The 25,798-nt window shown below is 47.1% G+C and overlaps 1 long non-coding RNA gene across 1 annotated transcript in view; it reads right to left on the bottom strand.

The window, feature by feature from the left end:
* Nucleotides 1–8,022: 8,022 nt before the first annotated feature.
* Nucleotides 8,023–25,798, bottom strand: part of LOC112815877 (uncharacterized) — a 36,711-nt gene continuing 18,935 nt past the window's right edge. Inside the window, exon 5 of the long non-coding RNA XR_003206070.2 lies at nucleotides 8,023–10,437. This is a non-coding gene — a long non-coding RNA (uncharacterized lncRNA). The remainder of the gene's footprint in view (nucleotides 10,438–25,798) is intronic.

The raw sequence follows: 25,798 nt of genomic DNA, 5'->3' as shown, positions 1-25,798 counted from the left end.
CCATCGTGGCAGTGGGTTCAGCCCCTGATCTGCCTTTAGCCCCCCGGCTGCCAATTTATTATCTCCAGGTAGAGAGTGAATGGAGGCTAATTCTACCTGGTTGTGGTGCTGATGGCTCAGATTACTGTATCTTCAATGATTCAGATAGCTCCTCAAGATTTTTTGTCAAAAGCATGTGTTCAAGAGGTTAGTCTCAAAGGAGCTCTCAAACCACCGGGGCCTTGACAAAGTCAAATAAGAGTTGCTCTCATCTATTAAGCTCTTATGTGCTAGGCGTCGTGCTAAGCACTATATTAATTAATGCTTCACAATTAGTGTGGACAATTAATGTCTCAAGGATCATCCCAACGTTCAGTGGCTTAAGACAATGGCTATTCAATTAGGTGTCATAATTCTGTAGGTTGACTAGACTCAGCTGGGCATTCTGTTCCACCTGGGGGCTGGCCTGGCTGGCCCATCGGGGCTGGGGCCCCGGCATGCACAGCTGGAAGGCCAGGCTGAGCTGGGATTCTGGGGTAGGAGGACCTCTTTCTCTTCTCCCTGCCTCTCCATGTAGCTTCTTCTCATGGGCTTGCTAGTAGGCAACCTGACCTCTTCCATGATGGCTCAGAGCTCCCCAAAGCATAAAAGAGGAGGCCACCAGGTCTTCCTCTGGCTTAGAGCTGGAACAGCACAGCATCACTCCTGCTGTTTTCTGCTCCTCAGTGGGTCCCTGAAGTGGAGTGGGAGGACCACACAGGGCATGGGAAATGGGAAGACGGTGTTCACCCAAAGAACCAAGGTACAGATGGATGCAGTCACTTGAGTTCACATAGCTCCTGCCAAGATTCAGGATTCAAACTCAGGTCAGCCTAACTTCAAACCTATATTCTTGATTCCTGTTAGACTGGTCATGAAAGAGGGGCAGAGGCAAAATCAGTGTCAAGAAAGCAAACAGCCACCAAACACTAAGGTTCCCAGGTGATGTTGGGTCAGCTTTCAAAATAGATTTTAGTTATGCTCAGAGAAACAAGAAAGAGCCCTCCCCCACCCCGAGACAGATGGTGAAATTTAACAGATGACAACACAGAGCTGCTGAACTCGTTTGGTCTCTATTCTATCAGGGATTATGGTCTCCAAAGCATGGAGGGCAGAATCAACACTGGCCAGAGAGAGGCTGCACTATGCATTAGACTTTGGGTCAGGAGACCTGAGATTTGCCCTGTCCAGCTGCTGTAATGGGAGGGAGCCACACACACCCTCTGAGCTTGCGTCCTCATCTCTAAAAGGGGATGACAAAAACAAGCACACAGGTTGCTCAGAAGGTTAAACACGGTATCATGAGGATTAATAGGTGGCACGGGTCTAGCACTGCACTTTTAAGTTTTATGGGAGGGATCACGGGACTTTGAACATATTAAATTCTTGAGGGCTAGAAAAGTATATAGAAGACATTGGTGAATGTCTGATGTGCTCAAAAGAATGTGGGAAACAGCAGAAGCAACTATAGACCTGAGTTCCAAAAAGCAGAAGCTACTTCCAGAAAATAGAGGCCAGTACATTTGATTTTGACCCTGGACAAGATTTTAGAAGAAACTTTCAAAAAACATAAATCATAATGTAGCTCTACAATGGAAAACTATGCAATCGTTAAAAATTATGTTGTAAAAGCATCTTTAATGACAAGGAAGAATATTCTCAAAACAGCAAATTATAAAAGTGATGGCAGAACTGTATGTATCTACAATTGCCTTAATTTGGTTGAAAAAGTTCTAAGCACATCTCTGATGAACACCACTGAGGAGGTCTTCCTTCGATGCTCTAGGAGCTCCTTCTACAGGGTCCTCTGCTGGCCCCCCTCCTCATCTCCCTGACGTGACCACTTGGCTCACTCAGGGCCCAGCCTGAGCCTTCTCTCTCCTTGGGTGGCCTCATCTTTCCCATGATTTTAAATACCATCTAGATGCCAAGGACACTGTGTACATGGATACCCATGCTCTTCCCTGCTTTCCAGGCTGGCACACCCAGCTGCCTGTCCTTATGCTACATCTCCACTTGGCTGTCTTTCAATATTCCAAAACACTGGAGATAAAATGGAATTCTAAAGAAGTTCAAGTAACCCACAAGAAGATCCAAAAAGAGAAAGAGAGGAATGAGGAACTGGATCTCTCATCCATTGCTGGTGGGAAAGCCAAATGGTAGCCACGAATTACCAGTACCAAATGGCCAGTCTGGAAAATAGTTTAGCAGTTTCTGACCAAACCAAACATGCACTTACCATATGACCTTAGGCATTCATCCATGAGACATTAAAATTTATGTTCACATCAGAACTTATACGTGAAGGTTCATAGCAGCTTAATTCATAATAGCAAAATACTGGAAACAACCCAATGTTCTTTTATGGGTGAACGGTTGGATAAGCTCTGGGACATTTGCATAGTGGAATATTCCTCCGTAATAAGGACTGAACTACTGGTAGGCACAGCAAGTTGGACGGACCAGAAGGGCATTATGCTTAGTAAAAATAAGTCAATCTCCACAAAGAATTACCAATACTATGTAATTTCATTATACAACATTCACAAGCTAAAAGTATAGACATGGAGAAGAGATCGGTGGTTTCCAGGGCGTGGCATGAGGAGTGAGCGCAATACAAAAAGGCAGCTTAAGAGGGTTTTGTTTTGATGACAGGACAGTTCTCTATCTTGATGATGGTGGTGGATGTATGAGTCTGTTCTTGGGATAAAACTGCATAGAACTGCACATACATCCATACAGGCAAGTGCAGATTTTAACATGCTGAGAAATGACGTCTGCAGTCAGTTTACCAACCATGCAGCAGCATCCATCTCCTGGTTTCTATATTGTCCTAGAGCCATACAGGATCCACCATGGAAGGATGCTGGGTGTGGAGCATATGTGAGCCTTTGGGTACTATTCTTGCTACTTCCTGTGAGTCTATAATCATTTCACAGTAAAAAGTTTAAAAAATATATCTCTTATAGTTATTTTCTAATTGTGAGAGTAATTCATGATTGTATTACTCAGGAGTCATTTGGTTGAGTTAATTCAAGCTCATTTATGTTAAAAGGTGGGGGGCGGTTATTACAAGGCCTTAGGGCTGAGTGTCACAGGTGGTCAAAGATGCCATGATGCCAGGACTTAGGAAGGGGCTAGAACTGGGGTCTGTACAGACTTCTAGGGTCAAGGGCCATTTCTTGTCCTATCTCTTTCTTTACCTCCTCTTTCTTTGTTCATAGGATATCTCTCCACCAAGACGGGGCAGGCTTTCTCCAGTCCTGACTGGACCTTCCAGGAAAGAGCATCTGGCTGGCCCAGCTGGTTTCTGGTCTCTACTCCAGACCAATCAGTTATGGGTCCACCCTTGGGATTGGGTAGATGGTTCTCAGAGGAAATGAGGAGTCATGAGTTCACTAGATGCCCCAAAAGGTGACTATTATAGAAAACTAGCAAATCACACGAGAGAACAACACAATGGCCCACAATCCCACAAATGGGTTGGCACCACAACTTAGGTCATTTGGGAAGTGATTAAACACGGGCCCGTTTATAAGGATGTGGGCAGGAGGTAGGGAAGCCCCCAAGATGGTGCAGAACCCTGGAGTTGATAACAGCAAGTCCCCTTTCCTCCCCAGGCCTGAGGAGGCACAGGGCAGCGGTTACTAGAACCTGCAGGAACCTTGGTGGGGGCAGGAGACCAGCCAGACTAAGGCCAGCAGCAGCAAAGGGGCAGGAGGAGCAGATTCCCGACTTCGCTCTCCTCCCTACATCCAGAGCCTCCCTCTGGTCAAAGCCAACCGGAAGCCAGAGGCCACACAGGTCAGTCGCCAGGGCGCAGAGCAGGTGGAGAAAGGTGGAGGGTGGATCTCGGGGTGGCAAACAGAAGGTAGTCAGCTAAACCTCCAGAAGGATTTTGGTTTATAAAACAACATCATGGGTATCAGACTTCAGGTTCAGTTTTGAAGCCTGCCTTTTTCACTGGGCCTCATGTTGTGAACATTTTTCTCAGGCCTCCAGAAACGGTATTTTAAATGGCCGATGAGCACCCTATTACCTGGCCATGGCACTGAGCCCTTACTTAGCCTTTGGGCTCTTTCCAGCACTTCACCCAGATGCCCAGAGGTTTGGTTATGGGTCTATTGCAGACAGGCTTGCCATCACCACTCTGTGGGTGACTGTTTGCTGTCTGTCTGCCTCTCTCCTAGCCTGTGACCTCCTTGGGTGTCTCATCTCCGAAGCGTCAGCTCCGAGCACAGAGTATTCCTCAATTAATATTTGCTGGACCAAAAAAAAAAAAAAAAGAAAGAAAGAATGACAAGCCAGCAAAGTGAAGGCTGAGTACGGGCACCATGTCAGAATCCCTCTCATCTTTGATGACCGCCAGGGATGCTGATGAATGCAACTGCCCGGGCCACCCCAGCGTGGGGAGGAGGGAGCCGGCTACGCGGGCGAGGGCTGGGCTTCGACTCTCGGCTCCCGTACTTCCCGGGTTTTAAGAGCAAGTCAGGTAATACATCACTGTAATATATCGGTGTCTCAGTTCCTGCTGCAAGATGGGAACACGAGGGTCCTTACAGGGGTCACCCCCATTTTTAATCCTCGCAACCCCTGTCAGTATTAACCCCTCCCCTTTCTCAGGAGCCACGATTACCAGAGATCTTGTCCACCAGTTGCATAGAGGGGGGAAAAAAGAGAGGCATGCACACACGAAAAGATTGTCAACCTGAGTTCTCAATCAAGGAAAGTCTTAAGATTACGACGTAAATACACAAAAAGATGGAGTCACCAGAAGGAGATGGGAGTGGAGTTGTGACTGAAGTTGCCCCTTTGCCACGACAAACACATCTGTCATGTTCACTTCTAATTTCTACAAATACTTCATTGTTCAATGTTTAGTAAATCCGTCTCTTGGAAAACCCTGATTCACTTGAGGAAATCTTATCCAGTGAACTGTTTTTATATCGCAAGATTAATGATCAAGTAAAACAAGTGAAAATTTGTTCCCAAGGCCTCAGAAATATTAAGCTGGGAGCAAATTCTCATTGGCTTTATTTTGAGGGGACCCTTTTTACTGGGACGCCTGTTCTGTTAACTGTTCCCCTCTGTTAATGTCTGGTTCCTTCCTTCCCAACCCCGTTTCCACCTCAAACTGCATTTTGGCCTTTCACATTAGTCTATTTCCGGTGTTTCCCTTCTCCAAGTAAGCTGAGGTGCTTCCTGGGCCCTCCTCCCTGGCCGGCACAGAACTCTGGCTTTGTGTCCCCCGGTGGTCGTGCGAGACCACTAGCAAGTCTGCCCCGCCTCTGTGTGGCCGCTCTCTGCTTGGTTTCTGGGCCTCATCCCCGTGCAGTTAGGATTTACAAATGCCCTGAAGCCTGGAGGTGGGAGAGACTGCTTGCTTCCCTAGAGACCCCTTTTCTCTGGGTTTTTGGCCCCTCAGTTCCTGGCACTGAATGCTGACTTTCTTTCCCTTGCCTTTTATTTCCCATCATGGAGGGGAAAAAAAAAAATCAAATAAGCCATATTTTTTTCTTGCATTAGCACATTCCCATTGGATCCCTACACTCTGCCCTCGCCTCCTGCTTCCCTGCCTCCTCAGCTCTATCCACACGTGCATGGCCAAACGCTAGACTCTGTCACAACCAAACACTGTACCACTTCCAAAAGCTCAATCTCAAACACAACTTTTTTCTTAAAGATTTATTTATTTATTTGAGAGAGAGGGAGAGGGAGAATCCCAAGCCCACCTCCCCCTGCACGCGGAGCCTGACGAGGGGCTCGATCCCAGAACCCTGAGATCACGAGCTGAGCCGAAATCAAGAGTTGGACGCTCAACCAACTGCGCCTCCCAGGCGCCCCTCAAACACACCTTTTTTGTCACAGCTCACTTGCTCTGTGCTCCTGTGTCCACGGCTCTCCTCCCCAAATGGACTTCCAATCCACAGCCCTACATCTGTCCACTTGCCAGAATCTCGCAGGCTCCCACTCCTGCCTCACCAAGGCCACATCTCACCGTAACTCTTCCTTCAGGAGCACCCTAATCTCCCTTTCTCGTTTTCCCTCTGGCAGAACCCTAACTATGACCAAACTCAACCACGGCCTCACGCTACATCTGCCCAAGTTGCTGCTCATCACTGAAGAGACCACAGAATACACGCCATCCGTGTTGATTCCAAATGGGCCCCAACACAGCCTGACCACCTACTGGGGGTCGCTGGTGCCCCCACTTCCTTCTCTCTAAGTCCTGGACTTCATGACCACACTCTGCTCAAACCCAACATCCTTTCCCCAATTCCCAACTGTCACCAATATGGACAGATGATATACGTGCGAGCCAATGAGAGCTCACCGTCTTCCCAACACCGGGCCCACTGATGTCCCTGAACGGGTACCGAGAAACGTTGCCCTCCCTCCTATTACTGTGATTGGCCCATCTCTGTGTGTGAAACTCCAGTCCCTCACAAGGTAAAGGACTTCCCTTCAGATGGAACCCCTTCTCTCCTGCATGGTCAGCTTCTGCCCCACTGCTAGACTCTGCTGGACACCACCTGCCTGCCAGCAAGCCGCCATTCCACACGTCTTTTCAACTGTCCCTCACCCCATGTCTGTGCTCCCTTTTTCTCACAGAAAAAGATGTCTCTACTTACCGTTTTTATACTTTCAGCATCCTCACTCTGTCTTCAACCCAATATAATCACGCCTTGGCCCTACCGTTTCACGGAAGTCTTTTTAAAGTTGCCCACTATGTCCACATCCCCAGAGCCAAAAGGCCAATCTGCCCTCCATCCCCAAGCTAGTTAACCAGGTGAAACTGGTTAATCTCCATAACCACCAGCAGTGCGCCACGCGGCTGATACCTCATGGTACGCCTTTCCAGACAGGAGACAGAGCCTGCGCCCGTGTTCTCTCCTCTCTCGGGCCTCCCAACGTTGGGGCCCCGAAGTTCTGTCCTCAGAGCCGTCTCGTCCATCTACGCTCTTTTTCTAGGTAACTGCACTGGGTCGCCCAGTGTCCCCACATGTCTGTCTGGAACCTGGAAAGGTGGCCTTATTCGGAAATAGGGTCTTGGCAGATGCAATCCTGTAAAGATGAGGTCATACGGAAGGAGGGTGGGCCCCGATCCGATGTCTGGGGTCTGCACAAGGAGAGGGAGACTGGGACACAGCCTCGAGGAAGAATATGCCCCCTGACAGCACTAGGAATTACCATTGGTCATGCAGTTAGCCGCAAGCCAAGGATGCCAGTGACACAAAAAACTGGCCTGAAGCTGGAAGAGGCCAGGAAGGATTCCACAGTAGGCCTTTCAGAGGAAGCAGGGCTCTGCTGACACCTCGATTCAGACTTCTGGCCTCCAGGACGGTCAGTGAATAAACTTCTGTTGTCTGAAGCTGTCCAGTTTGTGGCACTTGGTTATAGCAGCCCTAGGAAACGAATACCACCACTCTAGCCAGTCCCACGACTCCATCTACCATCTCCGCCTGCACGACTCTGCACTATCTAACTCCAATCCTGGCCTGGGATCTGAGTCCCATGAGGACTATCTGACTGTCTGCTCCGAGTCACCCCTTGGATGTCAAAAGGTGTCTCAAATGTAACATGGCCAAGAGAGAGCTATGGAATGCCCCCACATCTGCTCCCCACAAGTCTTCTCCCTACTCAGTAAATGAAACCCATGCAATTTCTCAGCCAAAACTTACTAAATTCTCTCATATCTTAGCTCTGCCACCTTTGATGCTAAAACCTGAATCCAGGTTTATGAAAATTATCCCTCACATGAACCATCTCTTTCATGTTAACCACCACCCTTCTCACCTGGACCATCATACCTGACCTCGACCATTTTCTGCATCTCAGCTACTGCCCTTACCCTGCATATATAGGGCACCTGCATATAGCTGTTGGGACAATTGATTTACAGAATTCTGCTGTTCCCAATACTCTTATGGTAAAAGGCACACTCTTTATTTTTTTTTAATTTTTATTTTTTGTTTTTAAGATTGTATTTATTTATTTGAGAGAGAGAGAGAGAGAGAGAGAAAGCACAGAAGGAGAGTGTGAAGGAGAAGCAGGCTCCCCGCTGAGCAGAGAGCCCGATGCGGGACTCGATCCCAGGACCCTGGGATCATGACCTGAGCCGAAGGCAGATGCTTAACCGACTGAGCCACCCAGGCGCCCTAAAAGGCACACTCTTGATGAAGGATGTCAGGCCATGTACTGCTACTTCCTACCTTCCCCACTATCATATTGCCTCTTGGCTAGACTAATCTGGCTCCAACGTTGTTCTGCTTTGAAAGCTTCCCCCAGGTCATTGCTGGATCCATCCTCCTCCTTGGAGGCTCTGCCTGAGCTCTGCAGCTGAAGCAGCCATTCTGCACCATGTTACTATTTTGTCTTCCTCGTAGCCCCTGGCTGCGCCTGAAATGACCATCTTTTCTTGTCTACTTCCTTCGGTCACCCTCCCTCTACTGGAATGATGCTTCTTGAGGACAGAGACTGAGCTTTGTTTCTGTGACATCTTTGCTCCCTTGACCACGGCCTGAGCTCTGTTAGATGGAAGGTCCTCCACATTTATTTGTTCACCGAGGGACAGAGTCCATAGAACAAATACTATGGGACTGGACTTACTCTCTGAACATACAGTTCCATTTGAAGAACAAGAAAGAAAAAGAGTCTACTTATACAGGGTTTTCCCTGGACCTTGGCCTTCAAAAAAAATGTTTCCTCTGAGGGCCTCCAACACCAACAAGATAAAATCTAGGATCTGTATGCAGTCAAGGGCATCCCTGACACATCTGGCGGCCAGCTCTGCCCACAGCACATCCAGTCCATCCCTTGCCCACAGCATTAGGGACGGACATAGAATCCCTCCACAGGGTTAATTCTCACTCTGCGAATAGACTCTCTCCCCTGGGTTACTACCTAGAATTTACAGGGTGCTTAATGTTTACACAGTGCTCTGTTCTATTTTACTGAAGGTAGAGCAAACATACATGTGTAGATAAAAATATTGCATCAGGAAACCTTGGATTTATTCCCAGGTTTGCTTCTGGCTTATGTGGTTTCTATAAAGGTTATCTGATTTTTCAATGCACATAGGGTAAAACTTGCCCTTGCTTTACTACACAGGCAGGTCACAAAATCATAAGAGACTGCGAAATGTCTCAGGTACTTAAAATGACAGGATGTACTCTCACTTCCCTGATTGTCTAACCAAAGATGTATCACTAGAATCACTTTATAGAAAACTATGGCAACCATAATTTGATTTCAGCCTGGAGTGCCCATGGGCACTTCACCTGGTATGTGTGGGGCTTACTTTTGTGTTGACCAGGAAGGCTTGTGGGGGTAAATAGGGCCTGAGGAGTCCCTTACTCTGGCAATGCATTGTTAGCTGTCCACACACCAATACAGAGATACAGTCCTGATGCACCCCTCTTCCTAAACAAGTCCCGCTTGTTTATTTTTCTGCACAAGTTTCCCTTTGTCCCTTCCTTTTCATTTCACACCACTATTCTCTTTGCTGCTACCCGGACCTCTGAAGTCATCTCTTAAACAGGTCCCCTAACTGCCTTCTATATATTCTGCCTGTTACCAGATTAATAATCCCCAAACATTGCTTGGCGTGCTCCTCTCTGCTCCAAAACTTTCTATGGCTCCCCATTGCTTAAAGAATAAAATCCAAACTCTTTAGGGAGGACTATACTCTGGAAATAAGATTGCCTTCCCTACTATATCATTTCCCACTTCTCCCTCTTGGACACCTCTCTACCTTTTACACACCTGGGCTCCCCGTGTTACAGGTTTCCCCTCCTCTCGATGGCTCTCCTCAGCTCCACCTGGATGATGCTCGTCCCATCTACACCTCAAGATCCACCCAAAGAGCAACCACCTCCAGTCTCAGCTCTGAAAACACCTGAGTCCCTACAGCTCCTTTCATACTCAGCCAGGCACTGCCTCCAGGTGTGTGTGCATACGTGTGTACGCACACGTGTGTGCATGTGCCTGTGTATGCAAGTACGTGCACATGTGTTTTCTCTCCACCACGACTATAGCTGTTTAAAAGGAGACACGGTGCATCATGCATTATTTCATCAATTCTAAGACACGCCTTTTTTGGCACTGTGACAACTCTGAAATTGGGATACACTTTAAAAATTGATATACATCACAGTTTGTCAGGGTGTTTCTTTCTTGGAAGTACATAAAATAATGCTGTGCCACACAATCAACTGTGTCTTAAGTTTGATGAAAGAGATGCTTCTTCATATTCGCTGTAGGTCCCGGCACAGGTTTTGCATGCAGAAGGTGATTTAAAAAAAGTCTTACGATCGTCTGATGAATGGATGCGCCTTCAGAGGACAGCACAGAAGTAGGTTCTGGATATATGAGAGCCCACACCATAGACACAGTTCTTTCTACTCTCTGCCATTCCTCCTGAAGCAAAAAACAAAAACGATTATCCGCTCAAATGGGAGAAAGGAAATGGGAAGGAAAGTGTTGGGGGTCAAATTGTGTCCCCCCTGAAAAAGATGTGTTGAAGTCCCAACCCCTAGTACCTCAAAATGGTGGCTTTATTTGGAAATAGGGTCATTTTAGATGTAACTAGTTTAGACGAAGCTATCCTGGAGTAGGGTGGACCCCTGATCCCATCTGGTTGGTGTCCGCATAGGAGGATGGCCATGTGAAAACAGAGCTACACAGGGAGAACAGCACGCGAGCACAGAGGACTGGGGTAATGCATCCGTGAGCCAAAGGATGGCAAAGATTGTTGGCAGAGCACCAGGAGCTGGGAAGAGGCAAGGAAAGACTCTTCTAAAGTTTCAGAGAGAGGATAGCCCTGCTGATATGCTGAGTTTGGGCCTCTAGGCTTCACAACGATAAAACAATGCATTTCTGTTATTTTCAGTCACCCAGTTCATGCTGCTTTGTTACAGCAGCCCTACGAAACAAATACACGGAGGAATAGAAAAGCATAGGTTAATGCCTTAAGACACCCTCCCCCACAAATCATGAATAAACAGACAGAAATTACTAGAGTTGCTAGTGATTGATTAGAGGGGGACTAGATTTGGAGAGGTAAGGGATGAGTAAAAGAGCAGTAAGGGCGCAGGGAGGGAAAGGAGACAGCTTTGGGGGCAGAACCAGGGGGCGTGCTTTAGGGAGAGGTGGTGAGGCTGGACAGGCAGGGTGGGGCTTGAATGTTGGGGGTCTTTAGACTGGTTGGTTTAGGTAATGGGAAACCATTAAGTTTTAACGCAGGGAATTATTATAGTAAAGAAGTTTTTAAACAAAATGTAGTGGGAAAAAAAAGAAGGGCTCTGAAAGTTGGACCAGATTCAAATGCTAGTTTTCCCACTTACTAGTCGTGTGACTTAAAGCAAATTAGTTAATCTCCCTGGGAATTCAGGCTTCTCAGGCCATAAAAAGGAGATAGCAGGGAAATTCTTAGGCGATGCACAGTAGGGGTCGCAGCATCGTCTTTGGGTTCTCCCGATTCCCCAGATAAAAACAGAACCGGATAGAAAAAACGAAAACTCATGCACAACATGTACAAGACAATCGGCTGTGAAGGCATCTCCATTAACGCCCAAATAAAAGCAGGTGGGACAAACCACCACAGCCACGAGACCTGCACGGCGCTAACACCTGTGTGGGGGAGCCCAGGGAAGTCACCGGGCATCTAAGAGAACAACAGGGGGAAGGCGGCAGACCGATTTGTGGACCAACGACGGAAAGAAGAAAAGGTCTGCCCATTTCAATAGACAGAGCGAGCCCATGAAGGTCCTGCAGGAAAACCTCAAAGGCTGGATCAGTCCAACCTTATAAATGCTTGAAATTGGCCCAGCAAGGTTCCCTTCCTGATTGAGGCCCCACACTATGGAGAAGCTACTTGGAGTAAAATCAAGATTGAGGACAATGGGGATAACTGAAGTGAAGAAAGGAGGGCGTCCAGATAACTGAGAACGAAGCCAATAAATGTCATCGAGCAAAAGCTGTTACATGAAAACAACAGAAGGATCTTTGTTAAGCTTGAAAAAAAGAAAAAGCTATTAGAACCAAGCCTTCTTATAAAAATTCAGGAGAACTAACTTCATATAAAAATCAATAGCACAAAACATCAAGGTCAAGTCTCATACAAAGTTACTATTTAGAAAAAGGCGAAGAGAAATGGAATGACATACAATCCACACAGACAGTGCAAGCACGCTGGGAAGACATGCACATCGAACAGGGAGAAATTCTAATGCACCATGTTCATTTGCTACTGTGGCATAATGAATTATGAACTTAGTAGCTTAAAAGATATTTATTGTCTTGCAGTTTCCATAGGCCAGGAGTGCAAGCACAGACAAGCTGGTTCCTCTGCCTGAAGTCTCATGAAGCTGGAATCAAGGTGTTAGCTGGGGCTCTGCTCTGAGGGGGGAGGTCCTTTTCCAAGCTCACTGCTGTTGGCTGGGTTTAGTTCCTGTGGCTGTAGAACTCAGACCCTCAGCTGATAGAGGCCGTCTCTTGTCCCCAGTGACATGGCCCTCTCCAAAACAGAGCAGCTTGCACTTTCGAGACCAACAGGACAGTGTCTCTGCTACTTTGAATTTCTCTGACTTTTCTGTCTCTGACCTTTAAACTCTCATTTAAACAAGTCTCCTGATTAGGTCAGGCTCACCCAGGATACTTCGCCTTGACTAACTTAAAGCCAGCTGATTAGGAATCTTAATTACAACTGAAAAATCCTCTCGCTTTTGCCATAAAATGTAGCCTAATCGTGGCAAAGATATATCTTATAGTCACAGGCCCTGCCCACAGGATGTACACCAGGCAGCTGGTCTCTTGGAGGCTATCTTAGAAGGTACTTCAGAAAAAGCTAAGAGACATTAAGAAAATGACACAAGATGAGAAAGAATGGTGTAAGTCAAAATCAAAAATCTCAGAGTTGAACTGACAGAAATAAAAAAGAACTAGAAACAGAAGGAACAAATCTTAGAAGTGAAGACGGAACTAGAAGGAACACAAGAATGCAAGCTGGTGCAGCCACTCTGGAAAACAGTATGGAGGTTCCTCAAACAGTTGAAAATAGAGCTACCGTACGATCCACCAATTGCACTACTGGGTATTTACCCCAAAGACACAAATGTAATGATCCTAAGGGGCACCTGCACCCCAATGTTTATAGCAGCAATGTCCACGATAGCCGAACTATGGAAAGAACCCAGATGTCCATCGACAGATGAGTGGATAAAGATGTGGTGTATATATATATATATATATATATACAATGGAATATTACTCAGCCATCAGAAAGGATGAAATCTTACCATTTACGTCGACATGGATGGAACTGGAGAGTATTATGCTAAGTGAAATAAGTCAATCAGAGAAAGACAATTATCATACGTTCTCATTGATATGTGGAATTTGAGAAACAAGACAGAGGATCATAGGAGAAGGGAGGGAAAAATGAAACAAGACGAAACCGGAGAGGGAGACAAACCATAAAAGACTCTTAATCTCAGGAAACAAGTTTGAGGATTGTTGGAGGGGAGGGGGGTGGGAGGGAGGGGGTGGCTGGGTGATGGACATTGGGGAGGGTATGTGCTATGGTGAACGCTGTGTGTTGTGTAAGACTGATGAATCACAGATCTGTACCCCTGAAACAAATAATACATTATATGTTAATAATAAAAAATAAATAAAAATTAAAAAAATAAACACAACAAACAATGACAAGAAAAGTCGAAGGGAAAGGGTGAGAAAATTTCCAGAATCCAGAAAGGATAAGAAAAAGGCAAACGTATTTGAGAGTGTAAAAATACTGAAGATAGAAAAAGAAGATCCAACACATGAGAACAGGAGTCCCTAAAGTAGAAAATCGAAAGCAAGGGATCAGACCAGGTACTAACAACTATAATTCAAGAGAACGTTTCTCAAATTACAAAGATTTAAAACTACATGTTGAAAGAAAACACATTGTACCGTCTGGGAATAGTTATCCATGAAAATCAATGCCAAAGCATATTCTAGGAAAAGTACAGGACTTTAGGGAAAAAGAGAAAATATACCTTGAGTATCTTGATAAAAAAGAGAAAGTGACTTGTAAAGAATATAAAGCAATGCTTTATGCCACAAGAGCAATGTATTTTGAGTACTCAAGGGAGGATGGGGGCTGTGGATTTTAAAACAGTAAAATACTTTTCAGTATAAAGAGCACACATTCTGGTGAGCATGAAGAACTCAGGAAATAGTGTTCCCATGAGCTCTTTCTAAGGAATTTAGTAGAGAATGAACTTTAGACAACTAAATGTCTGCACACATCAGCACAAGGACAGCTGCTAAGCATTAAATATACAGTTACTCATAAAACTAAGAGAGGGTTTAAAAGCAGAGATTGTAGTATGTGGTGACTATGTGATCTGATGATATAAATCATAACAAAGTAAATCAACAAAATAAATCAACAAATAAAGGGAGAACGGGGATAGTACAGGCAGACAAACTTGTTAAGTGTTTTCAGTAATCATAATTAATGTGCTAGGATCAGTATTGTTGCTCCGAGACTGTAGTATGTGTAATGTGGGACGAAGCAAATGAGAAGTTATGGGGTATTTTAATTCTCTCCTTCCCCGTATCACTGAGAACTAGGAATCTCAGTGTGAAAGAAAGAAGATACAGATGGAATATAGATGTGGTTAAGTAAAAATCTTGTTTTCTTGACTTGAATTGAAAAATTCTCTATGAACTCAAGGAAGATGGATAGATGGTGGATAGGTAGATATCTCCATAAAAGGATACTCATTCATAAATATGTAAAGTTTCAAATACATATATGAACAAAAAGTACATCATTTTGGTTGTACTATGTATCATTTGGATGTACTATGGATAATCATTGCATTCTGGCTGGTCATTGTTTCTATATTTTTGTCTCTCTCTATATATATATTTATATTTTTATACCTAGCCATAGCCTCTAGATTGTACTCTTAAAATACCATTCTCTATTGGGATTCCTGGGTGGCTCAGTTGGTTAAGCGTCCAACTCTTGATTTTGGCTCAGGTCATGATCCCAAGATTGTTAGATCGAGCCCCTTGTTGGACTCCACACTGAGCATGAAGCCTGCTTAAGATTCTCTCTCTCCTTCTCCCTCTGCCCCTCTCCGCTCATGCTCTCACTCTCTTAAAAAAAAAAAAAATCATTCTCCATTAAAAGAAACCAGAGATTCTAGGAAAAATGGCTGATTCTGGATTGGAGGTAAGAAATGTTCCAGAAGAGTCTGGAACATCTCAAGATAGCAAATAGCAAAGAACTACCAAAGACTATTAAGGCCATGTCCAAATGACTCAGGAGTTCCCAATGGCCAAAAGGTGGGACAATTTGAGATTCAATAAAGACAGGAATTTCATTGGATTGAAACACATCAAATATGTTTAAGTCCATAAATTTATAATGATATTTATTTATTTTTATTTTTATAGATTTTATTTATTTATTTATTTGAGAGAGAGAGAGAGAGAGAGAGAGAGAGCGCGCAGGGGGGGGGCAGGGAGGGAGGGGCAGAGGGAGAAGCAGGCTCCACACTGAGCAGGGAGCCTGACATGCGGCTTTATCCAAGGACCCTGGGATCATGACCTGAGTTGAAGGCAGACGCTTAACCAAATGAGCCACCCAGGCGCCCCTATAATAATATTTAAATAAAAACTATTACCTTTTGAGGATGATAGGCAACCAATTCATTATCCTGAAAACTGAGTAAACAAAAGCAAAGGAAAAGCATTTACTGTCTTTCCTATATAAATGGTACTGCTAGACAACCAAACAGTAGATGAAGGGATGGATCACTCTGTAAAGTAGTACAGCTAATAAAAATTTTTAAACTGCAGAATTCAAATACCACCAGCTTGTAACTCCAAATGAATTTGTTAATGGAGCTGAGACCTGAACATCATTTGCTGCTAAATTGAAATAGAACAAAAACCACACACATGACTTGCACAAAGCAAGTCACTTATAGTGTTTGCCAAAGGAATGGAATCTGAGCCTGACCCAGCTGCTGGATTCAGCTGCCGATTCGCAGCACATCCAGAAGACGAAGGAAAATGTTCAACTGTACCATTAGTACATAGTCAGCAAAGTCCTGCCGTAGGAAATTTCATGGGTCAAAAGGCCAGAGTTTAACAGACACATTGTAATTAAAAGAAATGGATGGAGCATGTATTAGTCTCCGATTGCTACTGTAATAAATTATGATAAATATGGTGGCTTAAAACAACACTAAGTTATTATCTAACTGTTCTGGAGGTTCAAAGTCTAAAATAAATTTTGTGGGGCTAAAATGTAGATGTTGTGGGGCACCTGGGTGGCTCAGTCGTTGGGAGTCTGCCTTCAGCTCAGGTCATGATCCCAGGGTTCTCGGATCGAGCCCTGCATCGGGCTCCCTGCTCAGCGGGGAGCCTGCTTCTCCCTCTCCCACTCCCCCTGCTTGTGTTCCCTCTCTCACGATCTCTTTCTGTGTCAAATAAATAAATAAAATCTTTAAAAAAAAAATAAAATGTAGATGTTGTTAACAAACCACCTGCATCACAAGGCCCACGTGATGATCAAGTAACACATTGAAAGTGCTCCCAACTACCCAGAACAAGCTCACAGTCGATTAGAAAATGTTATTTACAAAAAAAGTCTGGTGACTATATGCAGAACAGGCTTCTCTCTGCCCTGCTTCCCATGTTCTGTCTCATGAGAGTGGGAGGAAATGTTGAGAGTGGGCCGGGTCCCGCACAGGCACACCCATCCTTGATTTCCTAGCATATGGAAGCACCCGTGGACCGCCCATCATCCCATCGAGAACAACTTAAATGTTAGACAGTTGGTAATGCTACTGAGAACAACTCTTACCCTCACTGGCCTGGTTTAACTCCCGGGAACATCACAAAATAAGCCTGTTCCCTTGTCCATTGGGTAGGTGCCCAAGCAAGAGGTAGCTCTCAGATTTTCTCCTATCCACCACCCTGCTTTTTCCGAAGGGGCGAAGTAACAATCAGACTTTTCAAAACATGGGCTATAACCACTCTTGGTGGTGGGCGGTGTTGCTAGGCAGCAGCTGCCTCCCTGGTCGAGCCTTGCCTGCCCGGCTTCCTCCCCCCTCCGCCCCCCTCCCTCCCTTGTTCCCCTTCCTTTCCTCCTGCTACAGGGAGTACTAATAAGCATAACTAACAGTTTGGGGGTCTTCAATGCACTGGATACTGTTGTAAGTGTTTTATATGAACTAACTCATTTATTCCTCATCCCAGGCCTAGGAGGTGGGCACTATTATTACCTCTGCCTTATAAACAAGACACCAGGAAACTTGCCCACGGTCATATGATTAGTTATACGGTGGAGGTAAGATTTGAGCCCAAGCTCTGCGAGTTTGGCTCCAAAACCTGCGCGTTTCACCACCACCTTCGGCTGCCTCTAGGCCTGGTACAATCAAGGTTTAGAGCTGGGTCTCAGAAAGGTAACATGGAGGGCTTCGTGGCCTACTTTCATCAGAAGCCTAAAAAACTAGGATAAGGGAATGCTTGCTGAGGTCCAGCCCAGCTAACAGAAATTCTCTGCACCTGATTAGGGAACCAATCAAGGCCACCATCGTAGAGTATTACTTTCCTTTATCTTGCCACTCTTCTTTGCATGTGAATATTCCTGGGGAGTGGCTGGCCAAGGTCTGGTGCGGAATCTGCTCCCTGCCCCCCAATCCCCAGCCCTTGCACCACCACCGTATCTAACACAGACTGCCCTTTGGCATGTGAGGCCCTCTGTCCCATGCCCAGTGCTCTCTCCCCCAGGCTGAACAAGCTTGTTCCTTCAAACACATCCCTGTGGGGCAGCAGACAGATGCCTCGGCGCCTCAGGGCCCACGAGCCCAACCCGGAGCTCCACGCAGCTCAAAGGCCAACGCCACCAGCTCGGAATGGCTCCTGTGTGACCTGCTCCGCTCTGGGCACAGGGCCTTCCATCCGGGCCTGCCTGTTTTAGGCCCACAGGCCCTTGTCAACACAGGCTCAGCTCGCAGGGGCCCAGGGCAGCCCTCAACAAAGTGCAGCGTGGGACACAAAGCTCTGGCCTCCCCTCCTTCGGGCGAGTGGTTCTGGGAGGTTCTCTTTGCTTTCCAGAGTTTCCAGCAGAACCAGGCGTCCTTGGCAGTGACCCTGATAACACACACTCATGTCGTTTCTTCTTCTTCTTCTGAGACTCCTTCCTGTTCAATCAGTCCTGCTTCTCAAGATCAGTTCCCAAATCACTTACTTGGTTGCAAGTTCTTTGTCTCAAGCTCTGCTTTTGAAGGAAGTCACACTGAGACAACTAGTGTCCAGACAGGCCCTCACCCTACACTTCTGCTCAGAAATGTGCTGCCTGTTCGTGGTGGAGAGATTTGGGGGTGAGGGCAGAGTTGCCACAACTTTGTGGGGGACGGGAGCAGCAGTCTGGTCAGGTTAGAGGTCCTAGGAGCCTCTCTCACAGCCAGAATGCGGGGCTGAAAGCCAATGCCAGAAGCATACCTAAGGAGACTGACTGGGTGGGTCTCCAGAAGTGCTTGGGACAGAAAAACTTATAGGCCCTACACACATACTGGGGTGGCACCAACTTCTGCTCGAGGTTCCACCTGTCAGCCGGCCTGGATTTCAGAATTGCCAGCCCCCAGCACCACATGAGCCAATTCCTTAAAATAAAAAAATATACATCTATCAGTCTGGGAAACCCTGACCCATACAGGTGTGCTGATTTTTATTAATCTATGTTAACCTTGTATGAACCTGGAGGAGTGGGTAAAGTGACTGGTATGTGTGATCAGTCCTGGGCCTCACCTAGCACTGGATGACTTCCTAAATATTGCTGGGAATTAGCTGGCCAATTCCAACAGGTTGCCCTTGAGTTTTTCTACATCAGAGTTCAGGTTTTGACAGAGATTTGTTCATGTCAGGCTTCATGACCACGTGGCCCTTACTGGCTGAATCTGAGATGGAAACTCAGCAGATGGAGATTGCCAGGAGCCTGGTCCTTGCAGGGTCTGTGCGTTGGGAAGTGGAGCTGTAGCTGCTGCATGATGAACCTGCGTGACAAACTTGGAGGAGGCTCAGCTTTGAAAAACAGCAACACAACATCCTCACCCACCCACAGGGCTAAGGCCCAACTCCAGTGTTAGAATTCTTTAAAGGTTTGGTTCTTGCTCCCATTGTTACTCATCATTTTAATGATGAAACGTGGTTCCCTCACGGGGCCCATCAGCTGAACGGGGACTAGCCAGCAGCCAGGCTCCCATCTGTGGCTGAGGGACCTGGAGCTCTTCCTCACCTTCCAGTCACCGTGACGCTGGGGTCAGGAAGCACTCTGGCGGCAGCGGGAAGAGCCAGGGACTGCTGACTGTTGGGGACAGTGACCTCGGTAACAAATACTGGGAGATGGGAGGCCAAAGTGGGGAAATGAGGGACCTGTGGGGCTTCTATTTCATTTTTATTTTTCCCATAATTGTACACAAATACTGCTTCAAGAGTCAAATCCGTTAAAAACTCAAATAGTTTAAAGACTCAAAAATTGGACAGACTTATTTAAAAAAAAAAGCAAAACAACAAAGCTGCCTGCTCCCAACTTTCTCTAGAGAGCAACTACTGAAAATTGTTTTAAAGTGGCTTGTTTGGTATTTGGCTCCGTATCACATATCCCTGTGGGCTTCTCAAGGTTAAGAGCCCCTATGTTTTATAGTTGATTCAGTCCGCGAGGTGGGATAATCATTGATGGTTGAAAGGCGATTATCCAAATGATGACAGTTCATTACTTAAAGCTTCCGTAGAGGTTTTCCCTGGAGCAGATCTGAAATGTCAGAGGCAATTTCCAGGAAATGTATTTTTTTAAGTTCTTTCTGAAAATGTTGCCTCTTTGCAGACTTATCCTGCTACCTGCTGTAGTATTTGTCCTGAGAGAGCCCCTGTGCCATGGTCTCTGCAATGCTACAGCGAGGAACGAGGGCGGCAGAGCGCACGGGGGCAGAGACCCTCCCCGCCACCAAAAGTTCAGGGTCCTCGAACACAGATGCTTCACACTGCAGGTTCAGGCTCGCAGAAATGAGGACCCTTCCAAGAGGCAGTCTGCTGTTCACGAAGAGCCGATAATGACTTCCCAGCGGTCCTTTCAGCAGATTTTTTTTTTTTTTTCCAGTTAAGACAGGGAATACTTGATTCAAACCCATCAGAGAAATGGACAGCTTGGGTCTGTAACAGAGTCGTGTTTTAAAGCATAGGTCAGTCATTGCATATGAGAGTATACACTGCTACCTACAAATGAACGGATCAGAGCACAACTTTTCAATATTTAAAACAGAATGAACTTTTCTGTAAAGGCAGCATCTTTGTGACATTTTTTTTTTTTAAAGATTTTATTTATTTGACAGAGAGAGACACAGCGAGAGAGGGAACACAAGCAGGGTGGAGGGGCAGAGCGAGAAACAGGCTTCCCACTGAGCAGGGAGCCTGACGTGGGGCTCGACCCCAGGACCACGACCTGAGCCGAAGGCAGACGCTTAAGCGACTGAGCCACCCAGGCGCCCCACTTTGTGACATTTTTAACTGAAGTAATTTCTCTCTTTCTACAGAATCCACACCATCCTCCTCAAAATCCTTCTCAAGAGCAGCCATGTCCTCATGGGCCTCAGAAAACTCCTTCCTCTGTGCCCTGGCCCACATACCAGTGAACAGTGAGGCCCGGGCCTCAGCGATGGCTCCGGTGTTGCTCAGCAGGCTCACCGCTCGCTGTACTTTGGCTGGGTCTCCACCAGGTACCCTAGTCGGAGGCAGGTAATTCATGCCAACTTTGAAGCCACTGGGGCACCAGTCCACAAACCGGATGGTATGCTTGGTCTCGATGGTGGCAGTGGCAGCACGGACATCTTTGGGAACCATGTCTACCATGATACAATGGGCGGGGAGCCGTGTGTTTGCCGTGGCGAGGGTCCCCTTTCACCCTCCAGTTCGCTGGCTCAGAGCACACGTTGGCGACCTCTGCTACAGAAGGCTGATGGTGGGAGGCTTTCTCAGCAGATGGGGCCAGAGGGAAGTGGATGCAGAGATAGGGCACCAGGCTGGTCTGGACTTCTGGCCTCTGTCAACCCTGAGGGAAGCAGTGATGGAGGACACAATTTGACCTATCAACCTGTTCAGGCTAGTGTAGGTTGGGCATTCAGTATGGAGGTTTCTACATGTCACAGATGGGCTCGTTGTCTACCATGAAGGCACAATCAGAGCACCCTAGGGTGGTGTGGGTCATGAGGATGGAGTTGCAGGGCTCAACTACAGCTGTGGAAACCTGGGTAGAGGGTAAATGGAGAACTCCAGCTTGGACTTGTTGCCATAATGGCCAGAGAGACGTTCCATCAGCAGGGAGGTGAACCCAGACCCCATTCCTCCTCCAAAGCTGAGGAAAACCAAGAAGCCCTGAAGACCTGTGCACTTGTCAGCCAGTTTCTAAATTCCATCCAAGACAAGGTCAGTGATCTCCTTACCGATGGTGTGGTACCCTCGGGCACAGTTATTGGCAGCATCTTCCTTGCCTGTGATGAGCTGTGCAGGGTGGAGGAGCTGGTGGTGGGGGCCGGCGTGAACTTCAACAACTGTGGGTTGGAGGTCTACAAACACTGCCCCGGACACATGCCCGCCAGCCCCAGTCTCACTGAAGACGGTGTTGACGGAGTCATCTCCGCCCCCTTGTCTTGTCACCTGACGTCTGACCATTGGCTAGAGGCCGCGTTCCAGGCAACAGAGCTCCCAGCAGCCACTGCCAATCTGGACCCCAGCCTGGCCAGCGTGGATGCAGATGCACTCACGCATGATTGCTGCTTTGCAGCTGCCCAGCGGATGCCCAAGAGGAAGGGGAGAGAGGTTGTTGCTTCTTACAGCGCGGATGGATGTGAGAGAACCTCTCCAAGATTACTTTTCTTTTCTTTTTTCTTTTTTTTTAATTTAAATTCAATTAGCCAACATATAACATAGCCTAAGTTTTTGATGTAGTGTTCAATGGTTCATGAGTTTCGTATAACACCCAGTGCTTTTAACGGAAGACATGAGTGTGAGTTCCTGCCAGGATGTCTATTTCATCTTCCTGGGACCCAGAAGTTTCATGTTCTCTCCTTCCTCCCCCATCCCATAACCTGCTTTGGAAGGAACTGGAGAAGCCGTGTCACCCTGCGGAAGCAGTCACTGATAGCCGCCAGTGTAACAGTGACCACATTATCATATAAAATATATAAATGATTATCCATGATTCAAAGCATCATGATCATCATGTATGACACGATCACTAGGGTTTCACTGACCTGCATGCTTCCTGTTGTCCCACGACTATGTCTTTTTAGGATTATACTATGTAATACGTACAGTCAGCTGAAGAAATTCTCTCCTAACCACCCCTCCCCAACCATTAATACGTTTTCTCCTATATCTGTTCTTCTGGAGGAACTTTAAAAGTACACATTCCGAATTTTAAAGTCCTGTGTGTGTGTGTGTGGTGGTGGCGATAGGATCTGATTCTGTTCGATGGACGTGGTATTCCAGGAAGTAGGGCTGGTTTCACTGCTCCGGGTCTCCCCTTCCAGGAACATGCCCCACCCCTTCACTCGGTCATCTTCCAGCCTCCCACCGGGGTCTGTCTTGTCCCTTGTAAAGGAGCTGCACATTAATGTTTGTGAGCCACATCTTTCTTCCCTCTCGTTTTCCAGCTGGTTATTGTCATTATTATTTTTTTTAAGATTTTATTTATTTGAGAGAGAGAGACAGCTAGAGAGGGTACACAAGCAGGGGGAGTGGGAGAGGGAGAAGCAGGCTTCCTGCTGAGCAGGGAGCCCGACGCGGGGCTTGATCCCAGGACCCTGGGATCATGACATGAGCCGAGAGCAAGCGCTTAACCAACTGAGCCACCCAGGTGCCCCTGCTTATTGTTATTACATAAGAAAAGCATTACGCTTTGAATATTTATTTTCCAGCCAGTCACTTTCTAGAATTACCGTATTCATTCTAAGTGTTTTCCAGTCGATTTTAATTTGTTTTCTAGGTAGGTGATTATATCATCAAACAAATTCTTGTCTCCTTTTCAATATTTGTAATTCTTGGACCATTCAGAATTGAATGAGAATACCTCTGGTATTCTGTTAGAATACCAGATTTTGTTAGACATTTTCTATTATGTTAAAGAAATAGCATTTGATTACTGTTTTACTATGGATTTTTTTTTTAATTCTGGGAAACTTTTAAAATTCTTTTTTAATGCTGGATTTTGTTCAGATAAAGACTCTGTAGCCAGACTTTGGGGTCAGGTCCCACTGAGCAAGTGGAATGTGGAATGCTGAGTGTCAGGAAGACAAATCCGGTACCGGTGCATACCCGTATTTAAATGTCCAGAAAGCTTCAGTAGTTTCCCGGGACAATGGGACAGTGTATTTGGAATTAGATTATTCCAGATAACCCAGGACTGTTCCAGGTGGGATTAACAGCATGCCCCCTCAACCACCTTTTGCTCTCCCATCTATCCCTGCCCTCCCTGCCCTGTCCACCCTGCTCTCATTGTAGGGACATGTCCCAGGCCCCCCGCGAGCCCCAGTCCCCCTCCGCCCCACTAATGGAGGCACTGGAAGGAAAAAAAAAGGGGGAGCTGAAGGAGGTCCAGAGTAATTCTCTGCTTTCTGGGGTGTCCCTGGAAGAAGCTGCAACACCTCCCTGGTGGCCAATTACATTCCCTTCCTTTGATGGCCAAGCGACAGTCAGATGACCCCAGTTTGGGGGCTTCTGGTAGAACCACCTCCAACCACCTCTCCTCCTATTGGAGCCCCAGCCCAAAGGGCGGCAGGAGCAGCAGGGCCGGCTCCGTGGGCTTGCCAGCCCGCAGCCAGGCAGGGACCGTGCTGGGTTTGATGCTCCATATTAAATTCTTTCTGGCTGCGACATGTGCGGTGGACCCTAACAGATGGCCATCATAGTCCTCCATGGCTGCGGACGACACTCCCGTCCTCCAGCCTGAGTCCTGATGTAGGCGCTGGGTTTTCTCGTGCACACTATTCTGCTGTGTGTGTGTGTGTGTGTGAGAGAGAAGTCTTGAGTCCTAGCACCAGCACCTCTCCTTCCCAGATTGGCCTGGAGGGCTGGAAACAGCTGCTCCACAAGGCCGTACAGTTGGCCCAGAGCACGGAGGACTTCAGACACGCCTTTCCGCAAAGCACTAGGAGTAAGGGGTGGTGCCACAGGCTTCAGAGAGGGCCGATGGTCCATCCTTGTTAAAGAAAATGTGTTGATGGGTATGCCAATCACCTAAATTCTTCCTTTCTCAGCAGCTTAACCACTATGTTGGGGGCAAAGCCAAGTCCAGCTTTTCTGTGGATCTCAGTCAATTCTTCCACAGTCCCTAACATGGCCTTAGTCTCAAAGACCTTTCCTTTTCCTATTTAGTTGGAGGAAGAATAACCACTATGGTGGTTAAGAGCTTGGGTTTGAATCCAGCTCTGCCACCTGCTAAGTGTGCAGTCTTGAGCGAATTACTTAACCTCTCTGTACCTTAGTTTTGTCGTCTATAAAATGGGATTAATAGCAGCACCAACCCTTCCTCAGCTTTAAATCTCTCCCTGACTCCTTGCCCCCACCAGTCAAACTCCAAGTCCTCGGTGTGCAGCATGAGGACGCCCTCCCCATCTGCCCACCTCTGCTGTGTTTGGAGCTGCCTGCTTCCATGCTAGAGGCGGGCACACAGCCCGCCTCACTTAGCTCAGCCCTGATTTGCAAGGCAGTCCTACTGAGGTGAGAAGAGCACGTTTAGAAAATGAGGGGACTTGCCCATTACCCATGCGTGGCAGAGCGGGGGTTAGCGTAGTGTCTGCGAGATGCCAAAGTCCTTCCTCCCCACCTGGCCCCTCACAGCCCCAAGTGCTTCCAGAATATTCCATGCTGTTTCATTCCTCTGTCTCCTTGCTTATACACTCTTCTCCCCGGTGCATCTAGAAAATTATGAGAAAGTGAATTTGGCCAAAGCAAGTGGTGCAGATGTGAGGGAGTGAAGACAGTAGACAAGACTGGGGAGCCACGGAGTGGCGCAGTCAAAGCTGTTTTCAGAGATTTTTGAGCAGGGGGGTGAATACGCCCCCCATGCCCTCCTTTTCCTGAAGGGCGAGCCGTGGCCTTCTCCTTGGGTTTCTGGCATGAAAACCCGTGGCTTCCACATTTCAGGCTGAGGTGGAAAAGTGCACACAGCGTGTCTGCATCTGATACGCGGAGTGAGACTCTGGCTTGGTCCTGACTGTGCAGTTGTCATGGCAACACATAATCGTGACTAGAAATGGGGATCAATGCCTAATCACTGACCACGGATCTGCACATCTTTTTTTTGTTTCCGTCTCCACAAAGAATTTCCTTCAAGACGGGTACATCCCCAGGAAAACACAGACGGGATTCCTAACCCTCTCTGTGAAGCACTGTGTCGTCTTGCTGGGGACCGAGGATGGGAGGGGGGCTGGCAGCTCGCGGTGGGGGCCGAAGATGGGGGGCCTGGCAGCTCGCCGCGGCGCCCACACGTTCCAGGAGACCGTGTCCCTGCCCCCAGGCTTGCTTTCGCATCCCGCCTCCTCACGCTATCTCCGGTTCGGCTTCTCCAGGGCCACCCCTCCTCTGAGAGCAGAGCTCTGTCGAAATCGTTCCTAGGATTTCACGAGCCCCATTGCTTATTCCAACTGTTATTACTATCATTAGAGACTATCCTCCCTTCAAGGTTCGGCTCCAATCTTCTTCAGGAAGCACT

This window comes from Callorhinus ursinus, unplaced genomic scaffold (genome assembly GCF_003265705.2).
Source record: "Callorhinus ursinus isolate GAN/ISIS: 27379988/994484 unplaced genomic scaffold, GSC_fseal_2.0 scaffold80, whole genome shotgun sequence".
NCBI lineage: Eukaryota > Metazoa > Chordata > Mammalia > Carnivora > Otariidae > Callorhinus > Callorhinus ursinus.
This window is presented reverse-complemented; position numbering and strand designations above follow the sequence as displayed.